This window comes from Saimiri boliviensis, chromosome 18, assembly GCF_048565385.1.
Source record: "Saimiri boliviensis isolate mSaiBol1 chromosome 18, mSaiBol1.pri, whole genome shotgun sequence".
NCBI lineage: Eukaryota > Metazoa > Chordata > Mammalia > Primates > Cebidae > Saimiri > Saimiri boliviensis.
Genome location: NC_133466.1, coordinates 45,451,481 through 45,465,758, shown reverse-complemented (window position 1 = coordinate 45,465,758; position 14,278 = coordinate 45,451,481).

Here is a 14,278-nt window from a genome sequence, read left to right as displayed (position 1 = left end):
TTCATAAGAAGCGGGTCTACTGCGTTTTAAACGCATTCTTACTACTAACTCTTATAAGCGTTTCTAGGGCGGGAAAACACTGTTTCTGCATTCTCCAAAGAAAGGGTTTCTGAACTGCTGCAAACACACATATGTTTAACTCTGGAAGTTGAATACACACATTGACAACCATTCTGCTAGATAGCTCCGTTTTGGTTTTAGAGCAAGGTATTTCTCTTTACAGCCTGTTCTCCCATCCACTCTGGAATGTCCAAACGCAGCATTTAGAAGAACCGTGTTTCTACCTCGCTGAATCTAAACATAGATGCAACTTCCTAAAAGGAACCAACACACAGCAGATGAGTTCGTAAGAAGCGGGTTTTCTGTGTTTTAAACGCGTTCTTACTGCTAACTCTTATATGTGTCTCTAGGGCTTGAAATGACGTTTTCTGCATTCTCCAAAGAAAGGGTTTCTGAACTGCTGCAAACACAAATCAGTTTATCTCAGGAAGTTGAATACACACATTGACAACCATTCTGCTAGATAGCTCCGTTTTGGTTTTAGAGCAAGGTATTTCTCTTTACAGCCTCTTCTCCTATCCACTCTGGAATATCCAAACGCAGCTTTTAGAAGAAACGTGTTTCTACCTCGCTGAATCTAAACGTAGATGCAACTTCCTAAAAGGAACCAACACACAGCAGATGAGTTCGTAAGAAGCTGGACTTCTGTGTTTTCAACGCATTCTTACTGCTAACTCTTATATGCGTCTCTAGTTCTTGAAATGACTGATTCTGCATTCTCCAAAGAAAGGGTTTCTAACCTGCTGCAAACACACATCAGTGTAACTCTGGCTGTTGAATACACACATTGACAACCATTCTGCTAGATAGCTCCGTTTTGGTTTTAGAGCAAGGTATTTCTCTTTACAGCCTGTTCTCCCATCCACTCTGGAATGTCCAAACGCAGCTTTTAGAAGAAACGTGTTTCTACCTCGCTGAATCTAAACATAGATGCAACTTCCTAAAAGGAACCAACACACAGCAGATGAGTTCGTAAGAAGCGGGTCTTCTGTGTTTTAAACGCATTCTTACTGCTAACTCTTATAAGCGTTTCTAGGGCGGGAAAAGACTGTTTCTGCATTCTCCAAAGAAACGGTTTCTGAACTGCTGCAAACACACATATGTTTAACTCTGGAAGTTGAATACACACATTGACAACCATTCTGCTAGATAGCTCCGTTTTGGTTTTAGAGCAAGGTATTTCTCTTTACAGCCTGTTCTCCCATCCACTCTGGAATGTCCAAACGCAGCATTTAGAAGAACCGTGTTTCTACCTCGCTGAATCTAAACATAGATGCAACTTCCTAAAAGGAACCAACACACAGCAGATGAGTTCGTAAGAAGCGGGTCTTCTGTGTTTTAAACACATTCTTACTGCTAACTCTTATATGTGTTTCTAGGGCTTGAAATGACGTTTTCTGCATTCTCCAAAGAAAGGGTTTCTGAACTGCTGCAAACACAAATCAGTTTATCTCAGGAAGTTGAATACACACATTGACAACCATTCTGCTAGATAGCTCCGTTTTGGTTTTAGAGCAAGGTATTTCTCTTTACAGCCTCTTCTCCTATCCACTCTGGAATATCCAAACGCAGCTTTTAGAAGAAACGTGTTTCTACCTCGCTGAATGTAAACATAGATGCAACTTCCTAAAAGGAACCAACACACAGCAGATGAGTTCGTAAGAAGCGGGTCTTCTGTGTTTTAAACGCATTCTTACTGCTAACTCTTATATGCGTCTCTAGTTCTTGAAATGACTGATTCTGCATTCTCCAAAGAAAGGTTTTCTAACCTGCTGCAAACACACATCAGTGTAACTCTGGCTGTTGAATACACACATTGACAAACATTCTGCTAGATAGCTCCGTTTTGGTTTTAGAGCAAGGTATTTCTCTTTACAGCCTGTTTTCCCATCCACTCTGGAATGTCCAAACGCAGCTTTTAGAAGAAACGTGTTTCTACTTCGCTGAATCTAAACATAGATGCAACTTCCTAAAAGGAACCAACACACAGCAGATGAGTTCGTAAGAAGCGGGTCTTCTGTGTTTTAAACGCATTCTTACTGCTAACTCTTATAAGCGTTTCTAGGCGGGAAAAGACTGTTTCTGCATTCTCCAAAGAAACGGTTTCTGAACTGCTGCAAACACACATCAGTTTAACTCTGGCTGTTGAATACACACATTGACAACCATTCTGCTAGATAGCTCCGTTTTGGTTTTAGAGCAAGATATTTCTCTTTACAGCCTGTTCTCCCATCCACTCTGGAATATCCAAAAGCACCTTTTAGAAGAAACGTTTTTCAACCTCGCTGAATCTAAACATACATGCAACTTGCTAAAAGGAACCAACACACAGCAGATGAGTTCGTAAGAAGCGGGTCTTCTGTGTTTTAAACGCATTCTTACTGCTAACTCTTACAAGACTTTCTAGGGCGGGAAAAGACTCTTTCTGCATTCTCCAAAGAAAGGGTTTCTGAACTGCTGCAAACACACATGAGTTTAACTCTGGAAGTTGAATACACACATTGAAAACCATTGTGCTAGATAGTTCCGTTTTGGTTTTAGAGCAAGGTATTTCTCTTTACAGCCTGTTCTCCCATCCACTCTGGAATATACAAACGCAGCTTTTAGAAGAAACGTGTTTCTACCTCGCTGAATCTAAACATAGATGCAACTTCCTAAAAGGAACCAACACACAGCAGATGACTTCGTAAGAAGCGGGTCTTCTGTGTTTTAAACGCATTCTTACTGCTAACTCTTATATGTGTCTCTAGGGCTTGAAATGACGGTTTCTGCATTCTCCAAGGAAAGGGTTTCTGAACTGCTACAAACACAAATCAGTTAATCTCAGGAAGTTGAATACACACATTGACAACCATTCTGCTAGATAGCTCCGTTTTGGTTTTAGAGCAAGGTATTTCTCTTTACAGCCTCTTCTCCTATCCGCTCTGGAATATCCAAACGCAGCTTTTAGAAGAAACGTGTTTCTACCTCGCTGAATCTAAACATAGATGCAACTTCCTAAAAGGAACCAACACACGGCAGATGAGTTCGTAAGAAGCGGATCTTCTGTGTTTTAAACGCATTCTTACTGCTAACTCTTATATGCGTCTCTAGGGCTTGAAATGACTGATTCTGCATTCTCCAAAGAAAGGGTTTCTAACCTGCTGCAAACACACATATGTTTAACTCTGGAAGTTGAATACACACATTGACAACCATTCTGCTAGATAGCTCCGTTTTGGTTTTAGAGCAAGGTATTTCTCTTTACAGCCTCTTCTCCCATCCACTCTGGAATGTCCAAACGCAGCTTTTAGAAGAAACGTGTTTCTACCTCGCTGAATCTAAACAAAGATGAAACTTCCTAAAAGGAACCATCACAGAGCAGATGAGTTCGTAAGAAGCGGGTCTTCTCTGTTTAAAACGCATTCTTACTGCTAACCCTTTTAAGGGTCTCTAGGGCTGGAAAAGACTGTTTCTGCATTCTCCAAAGAAAGGGTCTCTGAACTGCTGCAAACACACAACAGTTTAACTCTGTACGTAGAATACACACATTGACAACCATTCTGCTAGATAGCTCCGTTTTGTTTTTAGAGCAAGGTATTTCTCTTTACAGCCTGTTCTCCCATCTACTCTGGAATGTCCAAACGCAGCTTTTAAAAGAAACGTGTTTCTTCCTCGCTGAATCTAAACATAGATGCAACTTCCTAAAAGGAACCCACACACAGCAGATGAGTTCGTAAGAAGCGGGTCTTCTGTGTTTTAAACGCATTCTTACTGTTAACATTTATAAACCTCTCTAGGGCAGGAAAAGACTGTTTCTGCAATCTCCGAAGAAAGGGTTTCTGAACTGCTGCAAACACACATCAGTTTAACTCTGGAAGCTGAATAAACACATTGACAACCATTCTGCTAGATAGCTCCGATTTGAGTTTAGAGCAAGGTATTTCTCTTTACAGCCTGTTCTCCAATCCACTCTGGAATGTCCAAACGCAGCTTTTAGAAGAAACGTGTTTCTACCTCGCTGAATCTAAACATAGATGCAACTTCCTAGAGGGAACCAACACACAGCAGATGAGTTCATAAGAAGCGGGTCTACTGCGTTTTAAACGCATTCTTACTGCTAACTCTTATATGCGTCTCTAGGGCTTGAAATGACTAATTCTGCATTCTCCAAAGAAAGGGTTTCTGAACTGCTGCAAACACACATCAGTTAAACTCTGGCTGTTGAATACACACATTGACAACCATTCTGCTAGATAGCTCCGTTTTTGTTTTAGAGCAAGATATTTCTCTTTACAGCCTGTTCTCCAATCCACTCTGAAATGTCCAAACGCAGGTTTTAGAAGAAACGTGTTTCTACCTCGCTGAATCTAAACATAGATGAAACTTCCTAAAAGGAACCAACACACAGCAGATGACTTCGTAAAAAGCGGGTCTTCTGTGTTTTAAACGCATTCTTACTACTAACTCTTATAAGCGTTTCTAGGGCGGGAAAACACTGTTTCTGCATTCTCCAAAGAAAGGGTTTCTGAACTGCTGCAAACACACCTATGTTTAACTCTGGAAGTTGAATACACACATTGACAACCATTCTGCTAGATAGCTCCGTTTTGGTTTTAGAGCAAGGTATTTCTCTTTACAGCCTGTTCTCCCATCCACTCTGGAATGTCCAAACGCAGCATTTAGAAGAACCGTGTTTCTACCTCGCTGAATCTAAACATAGATGCAACTTCCTAAAAGGAACCAACACACAGCAGATGAGTTCGTAAGAAGCGGGTTTTCTGTGTTTTAAACGCATTCTTACTGCTAACTCTTATATGTGTCTCTAGGGCTTGAAATGACGTTTTCTGCATTCTCCAAAGAAAGGGTTTCTGAACTGCTGCAAACACAAATCAGTTTATCTCAGGAAGTTGAATAAACACATTGACAACCATTCTGCTAGATAGCTCCGTTTTGGTTTTAGAGCAAGGTATTTCTCTTTACAGCCTCTTCTCCTATCCACTCTGGAATATCCAAACGCAGCTTTTAGAAGAAACGTGTTTCTACCTCGCTGAATCTAAACGTAGATGCAACTTCCTAAAAGGAACCAACACACAGCAGATGAGTTCGTAAGAAGCGGGACTTCTGTGTTTTAAACGCATTCTTACTGCTAACTCTTATATGCGTCTCTAGTTCTTGAAATGACTGATTCTGCATTCTCCAAAGAAAGGGTTTCTAACCTGCTGCAAACACACATCAGTGTAACTCTGGCTGTTGAATACACACATTGACAACCATTCTGCTAGATAGCTCCGTTTGGTTTTAGAGCAAGGTATTTCTCTTTACAGCCTGTTCTCCCATCCACTCTGGAATGTCCAAACGCAGCTTTTAGAAGAAACGTGTTTCTACCTCGCTGAATCTAAACATAGATGCAACTTCCTAAAAGGAACCAACACACAGCAGATGACTTCGTAAGAAGCGGGTCTTCTGTGTTTTAAACGCATTCTTACTGCTAACTCTTATATGTGTCTCTAGGGCTTGAAATGACGGTTTCTGCATTCTCCAAGGAAAGGGTTTCTGAACTGCTGCAAACACAAATCAGTTAATCTCAGGAAGTTGAATACACACATTGACAACCATTCTGCTAGATAGCTCCGTTTTGGTTTTAGAGCAAGGTATTTCTCTTTACAGCCTCTTCTCCTATCCACTCTGGAATATCCAAACGCAGCTTTTAGAAGAAACGTGTTTCTACCTCGCTGAATCTAAACATAGATGCAACTTCCTAAAAGGAACCAACACACGGCAGATGAGTTCGTAAGAAGCCGGTCTTCTGTGTTTTAAACGCATTCTTACTGCTAACTCTTATATGCGTCTCTAGGGCTTGAAATGACTGATTCTTCATTCTCCAAAGAAAGGGTTTCTAACCTGCTGCAAACACACATCAGTGTAACTCTGGCTGTTGAATACACACATTGACAACCATTCTGCTAGATAGCTCCGTTTTGGTTTTAGAGCAAGGTATTTCTCTTTACAGCCTGTTTTCCCATCCACTCTGGAATGTCCAAACGCAGCTTTTAGAAGAAACGTGTTTCTACCTCACTGAATCTAAACATAGATGCAACTTTCTAAAAGGAACCAACACACAGCAGATGAGTTCGTAAGAAGCGGGTCTTCTGTGTTTTAAACGCATTCTTACTGCTAACTCTTATAAGCGTTTCTAGGGCGGTAAAAGACTGTTTCTGCATTCTCCAAAGAAACGGTTTCTGAACTGCTGCAAACACACATATGTTTAACTCTGGAAGTTGAATACACACATTGACAACCATTCTGCTAGATAGCTCCGTTTTGGTTTTAGAGCAAGGTATTTCTCTTTACAGCCTGTTCTCCCATCCACTCTGGAATGTCCAAACGCAGCATTTAGAAGAACCGTGTTTCTACCTCGCTGAATCTAAACATAGATGCAGCTTCCTAAAAGGAACCAACACACAGCAGATGACTTCGTAAGAAGCGGGTCTTCTGTGTTTTAAACACATTCTTACTGCTAACTCTTATATGTGTCTCTAGGGCTTGAAATGACGTTTTCTGCATTCTCCAAAGAAAGGGTTTCTGAACTGCTGCAAACACAAATCAGTTTATCTCAGGAAGTTGAATACACACATTGACAACCATTCTGCTAGATAGCTCCGTTTTGGTTTTAGAGCAAGGTGTTTCTCTTTACAGCCTCTTCTCCTATCCACTCTGGAATATCCAAACGCAGCTTTTAGAAGAAACGTGTTTCTACCTCGCTGAATCTAAACATAGATGCAACTTCCTAAAAGGAACCAACACACAGCAGATGAGTTCGTAAGAAGCGGGTCTTCTGTGTTTTAAACGCATTCTTACTGCTAACTCTTATATGCGTCTCTAATTCTTGAAATGACTGATTCTGCATTCTCCAAAGAAAGGTTTTCTAACCTGCTGCAAACACACATCAGTGTAACTCTGGCTGTTGAATACACACATTGACAACCATTCTGCTAGATAGCTCCGTTTTGGTTTTAGAGCAAGGTATTTCTCTTTACAGCCTGTTTTCCCATCCACTCTGGAATGTCCAAACGCAGCTTTTAGAAGAAACGTGTTTCTACCTCGCTGAATCTAAACATAGATGCAACTTCCTAAAAGGAACCAACACACAGCAGATGAGTTCGTAAGAAGCGGGTCTTCTGTGTTTTAAACGCATTCTTACTGCTAACTCTTATAAGCGTTTCTAGGGCGGGAAAAGACTGTTTCTGCATTCTCCAAAGAAACGGTTTCTGAACTGCTGCAAACACACATATGTTTAACTCTGGAAGTTGAATACACACATTGACAACCATTCTGCTAGATAGCTCCGTTTTGGTTTTAGAGCAAGGTATTTCTCTTTACAGCCTCTTCTCCTATCCACTCTGGAATATCCAAACGCAGCTTTTAGAAGAAACGTGTTTCTACCTCGCTGAATCTAAACATAGATTCAACTTCCTAAAAGGAACCAACACACAGCAGATGACTTCGTAAGAATTGGGTCTTCTGTGTTTTAAACGCATTCTTACTGCTAACTCTTATATGCGTCTCTAGGGCTTGAAATGACTGTTTATGATTTCTCCAAAGAAAGGGTTTCTGAACTGCTGCAAACACACATCAGTTTAACTCTGGCTGTTGAATACACACATTGACAACCATTCTGCTAGATAGCTCCGTTTTGGTTTTAGAGCAAGATATTTCTCTTTACAGCCTGTTCTCCCATCCACTCTGGAATGTCCAAACGCAGCTTTTAGAAGAAACGTTTTTCAACCTCGCTGAATCTAAACATAGATGCAACTTCCTAAAAGGAACCAACACACAGCAGATGAGTTCGTAAGAAGCGGGTCTTCTGTGTTTTAAACGCATTCTTACTGCTAACTCTTACAAGACTTTCTAGGGCGGGAAAAGACTCTTTCTGCATTCTCCAAAGAAAGGTTTTCTGAAGTGCTGCAAACACACATGAGTTTAACTCTGGAAGTTGAATACACACATTGAAAACCATTGTGCTAGATAGCTCCGTTTTGGTTTTAGAGCAAGGTATTTCTCTTTACAGCCTGTTCTCCCATCCACTCTGGAATATCCAAACGCAGCTTTTAGAAGAAACGTGTTTCTACCTCGCTGAATCTAAACATAGATGAAACTTCCTAAAAGGAACCAACACACAGCAGATGACTTCGTAAGAAGCGGGTCTTCTGTGTTTTAAATGCATTCTTACTGCTAACTCTTATATGTGTCTCTAGGGCTTGAAATGACGGTTTCTGCATTCTCCAAAGAAAGGGTTTCTGAACTGCTGCAAACACAAATCAGTTAATCTCAGGCAGTTGAATACACACATTGACAACCATTCTGCTAGATAGCTCCGTTTTGGTTTTAGAGCAAGGTATTTCTCTTTACAGCCTCTTCTCCTATCCACTCTGGAATATCCAAACGCAGCTTTTAGAAGAAACGTGTTTCTACCTCGCTGAATCTAAACATAGATGCAACTTCCTAAAAGGAACCAACACACGGCAGATGAGTTCGTAAGAAGCGGGTCTTCTGTGTTTTAAACGCATTCTTACTTCTAACTCTTATATGCGTCTCTAGGGCTTGAAATGACTGATTCTGCATTCTCCGAAGAAAGGGTTTCTAACCTGCTGCAAACACACATCAGTGTAACTCTGGCTGTTGAATACACACATTGACAACCATTCTGCTACATAGCTCCGTTTTGGTTTTAGAGCAAGGTATTTCTCTGTACAGCCTGTTTTCCCATCCACTCTGGAATGTCCAAACGCAGCTTTTAGAAGAAACGTGTTTCTACCTCGCTGAATCTAAACATAGATGCAACTTCCTAAAAGGAACCAACACACAGCAGATGAGTTCGTAAGAAGCGGGTCTTCTGTGTTTTAAACGCATTCTTACTGCTAACTCTTATAAGCGTTTCTAGGGCGGGAAAAGACTGTTTCTGCATTCTCCAAAGAAACGGTTTCTGAACTGCTGCAAACACACATATGTTTGACTCTGGAAGTTGAATACACACATTGACAACCATTCTGCTAGATAGCTCCGTTTTGGTTTTAGAGCAAGGTATTTCTCTTTACAGCCTCTTCTCCCATCCACTCTGGAATGTCCAAACGCAACTTTTAGAAGAAACGGGTTTCTACCTCGCTGAATCTAAACAAAGATGAAACTTCCTAAAAGGAACCATCACAGAGCAGATGAGTTCGTAAGAAGCGGGTCTTCTCTGTTTAAAACGCATTCTTACTGCTAACCCTTCTAAGGGTCTCTAGGGCTGGAAAAGACTGTTTCTGCATTCTCCAAAGAAAGGGTCTCTGAACTGCTGCAAACACACAACAGTTTAACTCTGTACGTAGAATACACACATTGACAACCATTCTGCTAGATAGCTCCGTTTTGTTTTTAGAGCAAGGTATTTCTCTTTACAGCCTGTTCTCCCATCTACTCTGGAATGTCCAAACGCAGCTTTTAAAAGAAACGTGTTTCTTCCTCGCTGAATCTAAACATAGATGCAACTTCCTAAAAGGAACCCACACACAGCAGATGAGTTCGCAAGAAGCGGGTCTTCTGTGTTTTAAACGCATTCTTACTGTTAACATTTATAAACCTCTCTAGGGCAGGAAAAGACTGTTTCTGCAATCTCCGAAGAAAGGGTTTCTGAACTGCTGCAAACACACATCAGTTTAACTCTGGAAGCTGAATAAACACATTGACAACCATTCTGCTAGATAGCTCCGATTTGCGTTTAGAGCAAGGTATTTCTCTTTACAGCCTGTTCTCCAATCCACTCTGGAATGTCCAAACGCAGCTTTTAGAAGAAACGTGTTTCTACCTCGCTGAATCTAAACATAGATGCAACTTCCTAGAAGGAACCAACACACAGCAGATGAGTTCATAAGAAGCGGGTCTACTGCGTTTTAAACGCTTTCTTACTGCTAACTCTTATATGCGTCTCTAGGGCTTGAAATGACTAATTCTGCATTCTCCAAAGAAAGGGTTTCTGAACTGCTGCAAACACACATCAGTTAAACTCTGGCTGTTGAATACACACATTGACAACCATTCTGCTAGATAGCTCCGTTTTGGTTTTAGAGCAAGGTATTTCTCTTTACAGCCTCTTCTCCTATCCACTCTGGAATATCCAAACGCAGCTTTTAGAAGAAACGTGTTTCTACCTCGCTGAATCTAAACGTAGATGCAACTTCCTAAAAGGAACCAACACACAGCAGATGAGTTCGTAAGAAGCGGGACTTCTGTGTTTTAAACGCATTCTTACTGCTAACTCTTATATGCGTCTCTAGTTCTTGAAATGACTGATTCTGCATTCTCCAAAGAAAGGGTTTCTAACCTGCTGCAAACACACATCAGTGTAACTCTGGCTGTTGAATACACACATTGACAACCATTCTGCTAGATAGCTCCGTTTTGGTTTTAGAGCAAGGTATTTCTCTTTACAGCCTGTTCTCCCATCCACTCTGGAATGTCCAAACGCAGCTTTTAGAAGAAACGTGTTTCTACCTCGCTGAATCTAAACATAGATGCAACTTCCTAAAAGGAACCAACACACAGCAGATGACTTCGTAAGAAGCGGGTCTTCTGTGTTTTAAACGCATTCTTACTGCTAACTCTTATATGTGTCTCTAGGGCTTGAAATGACGGTTTCTGCATTCTCCAAGGAAAGGGTTTCTGAACTGCTGCAAACACAAATCAGTTAATCTCAGGAAGTTGAATACACACATTGACAACCATTCTGCTAGATAGCTCCGTTTTGGTTTTAGAGCAAGGTATTTCTCTTTACAGCCTCTTCTCCTATCCACTCTGGAATATCCAAACGCAGCTTTCAGAAGAAACGTGTTTCTACCTCGCTGAATCTAAACATAGATGCAACTTCCTAAAAGGAACCAACACACGGCAGATGAGTTCGTAAGAAGCGGGTCTTCTGTGTTTTAAACACATTCTTACTGCTAACTCTTATATGCGTCTCTAGGGCTTGAAATGACTGATTCTGCATTCTCCAAAGAAAGGGTTTCTAACCTGCTGCAAACACACATCAGTGTAACTCTGGCTGTTGAATACACACATTGACAACCATTCTGCTAGATAGCTCCGTTTTGGTTTTAGAGCAAGGTATTTCTCTTTACAGCCTGTTTTCCCATCCACTCCGGAATGTCCAAACGCAGCTTTTAGAAGAAACGTGTTTCTACCTCGCTTAATCTAAACATAGATGCAACTTCCTAAAAGGAACCAACACACAGCAGATGAGTTCGTAAGAAGCGGGTCTTCTGTGTTTTAAACGCATTCTTACTGCTAACTCTTATAATCGTTTCTAGGGCGGGAAAAGACTGTTTCTGCATTCTCCAAAGAAACGGTTTCTGAACTGCTGCAAACACACAAATGTTTAACTCTGGAAGTTGAATACACACATTGACAACCATTCTGCTAGATAGCTCCGTTTTGCTTTTAGAGCAAGGTATTTCTCTTTACAGCCTCTTCTCCCATCCACTCTGGAATGTCCAAACGCAGCTTTTAGAAGAAACGTGTTTCTACCTCGCTGAATCTAAACAAAGATGAAACTTCCTAAAAGGAACCAACACAGAGCAGATGAGTTCGTAAGAAGCGGGTCTTCTCTGTTTAAAACGCATTCTTACTGCTAACCCTTTTAAGGGTCTCTAGGGCTGGAAAAGACTGTTTCTGCATTCTCCAAAGAAAGGGTCTCTGAACTGCTGCAAACACACAACAGTTTAACTCTGTACGTAGAATACACACATTGACAAGCATTCTGCTAGATAGCTCCGTTTTGTTTTTAGAGCAAGGTATTTCTCTTTACAGCCTGTTCTCCCATCTACTCTGGAATGTCCAAACGCAGCTTTTAAAAGAAACGTGTTTCTTCCTCGCTGAATCTAAACATAGATGCAACTTCCTAAAAGAAACCTAGACACAGCAGATGAGTTCGTAAGAAGCGGGTCTTCTGTGTTTTAAACGCATTCATACTGCTAACTCTTATAAGCGTTTCTAGGGCGGGAAAAGACTGTTTCTGCATTCTCCAAAGAAACGGTTTCTGAACTGCTGCAAACACACATATGTTTAACTCTGGAAGTTGAATACACACATTGACAACCATTCTGCTAGATAGCTCCGTTTTGGTTTTAGAGCAAGGTATTTCTCTTTACAGCCTCTTCTCCCATCCACTCTGGAATGTCCAAACGCAGCTTTTAGAAGAAACGTGTTTCTACCTCGCTGAATCTAAACAAAGATGAAACTTCCTAAAAGGAACCAACACAGAGCAGATGAGTTCGTAAGAAGCGGGTCTTCTCTGTTTAAAACGCATTCTTACTGCTAACCCTTTTAAGGGTCTCTAGAGCTGGAAAAGACTGTTTCTGCATTCTCCAAAGAAAGGGTCTCTGAACTGCTGCAAACACACAACAGTTTAACTCTGTACGTAGAATACACACATTGACAACCATTCTGCTAGATAGCTCCGTTTTGGTTTTAGAGCAAGGTATTTCTCTTTACAGCCTGTTCTCCCATCTACTCTGGAATGTCCAAACGCAGCTTTTAAAAGAAACGTGTTTCTTCCTCGCTGAATCTAAACATAGATGCAACTTCCTAAAAGGAACCCACACACAGCAGATGAGTTCATAAGAAGCGGGTCTACTGCGTTTTAAACGCATTCTTACTGCTAACTCTTATATGCGTCTCTAGGGCTTCAAATGACTAATTCTGCATTCTCCAAAGAAAGGGTTTCTAACCTGCTGCAAACACACATCAGTGTAACTCTGGCTGTTGAATACACACATTGACAACCATTCTGCTAGATAGCTCCGTTTTGGTTTTAGAGCAAGGTATTTCTCTTTACAGCCTGTTTTCCCATCCACTCCGGAATGTCCAAACGCAGCTTTTAGAAGAAACGTGTTTCTACCTCGCTTAATCTAAACATAGATGCAACTTCCTAAAAGGAACCAACACACAGCAGATGAGTTCGTAAGAAGCGGGTCTTCTGTGTTTTAAACGCATTCTTACTGCTAACTCTTATAATCGTTTCTAGGGCGGGAAAAGACTGTTTCTGCATTCTCCAAAGAAACGGTTTCTGAACTGCTGCAAACACACAAATGTTTAACTCTGGAAGTTGAATACACACATTGACAACCATTCTGCTAGATAGCTCCGTTTTGCTTTTAGAGCAAGGTATTTCTCTTTACAGCCTCTTCTCCCATCCACTCTGGAATGTCCAAACGCAGCTTTTAGAAGAAACGTGTTTCTACCTCGCTGAATCTAAACAAAGATGAAACTTCCTAAAAGGAACCAACACAGAGCAGATGAGTTCGTAAGAAGCGGGTCTTCTCTGTTTAAAACGCATTCTTACTGCTAACCCTTTTAAGGGTCTCTAGGGCTGGAAAAGACTGTTTCTGCATTCTCCAAAGAAAGGGTCTCTGAACTGCTGCAAACACACAACAGTTTAACTCTGTACGTAGAATACACACATTGACAAGCATTCTGCTAGATAGCTCCGTTTTGTTTTTAGAGCAAGGTATTTCTCTTTACAGCCTGTTCTCCCATCTACTCTGGAATGTCCAAACGCAGCTTTTAAAAGAAACGTGTTTCTTCCTCGCTGAATCTAAACATAGATGCAACTTCCTAAAAGAAACCTAGACACAGCAGATGAGTTCGTAAGAAGCGGGTCTTCTGTGTTTTAAACGCATTCATACTGCTAACTCTTATAAGCGTTTCTAGGGCGGGAAAAGACTGTTTCTGCATTCTCCAAAGAAACGGTTTCTGAACTGCTGCAAACACACATATGTTTAACTCTGGAAGTTGAATACACACATTGACAACCATTCTGCTAGATAGCTCCGTTTTGGTTTTAGAGCAAGGTATTTCTCTTTACAGCCTCTTCTCCCATCCACTCTGGAATGTCCAAACGCAGCTTTTAGAAGAAACGTGTTTCTACCTCGCTGAATCTAAACAAAGATGAAACTTCCTAAAAGGAACCAACACAGAGCAGATGAGTTCGTAAGAAGCGGGTCTTCTCTGTTTAAAACGCATTCTTACTGCTAACCCTTTTAAGGGTCTCTAGAGCTGGAAAAGACTGTTTCTGCATTCTCCAAAGAAAGGGTCTCTGAACTGCTGCAAACACACAACAGTTTAACTCTGTACGTAGAATACACACATTGACAACCATTCTGCTAGATAGCTCCGTTTTGGTTTTAGAGCAAGGTATTTCTCT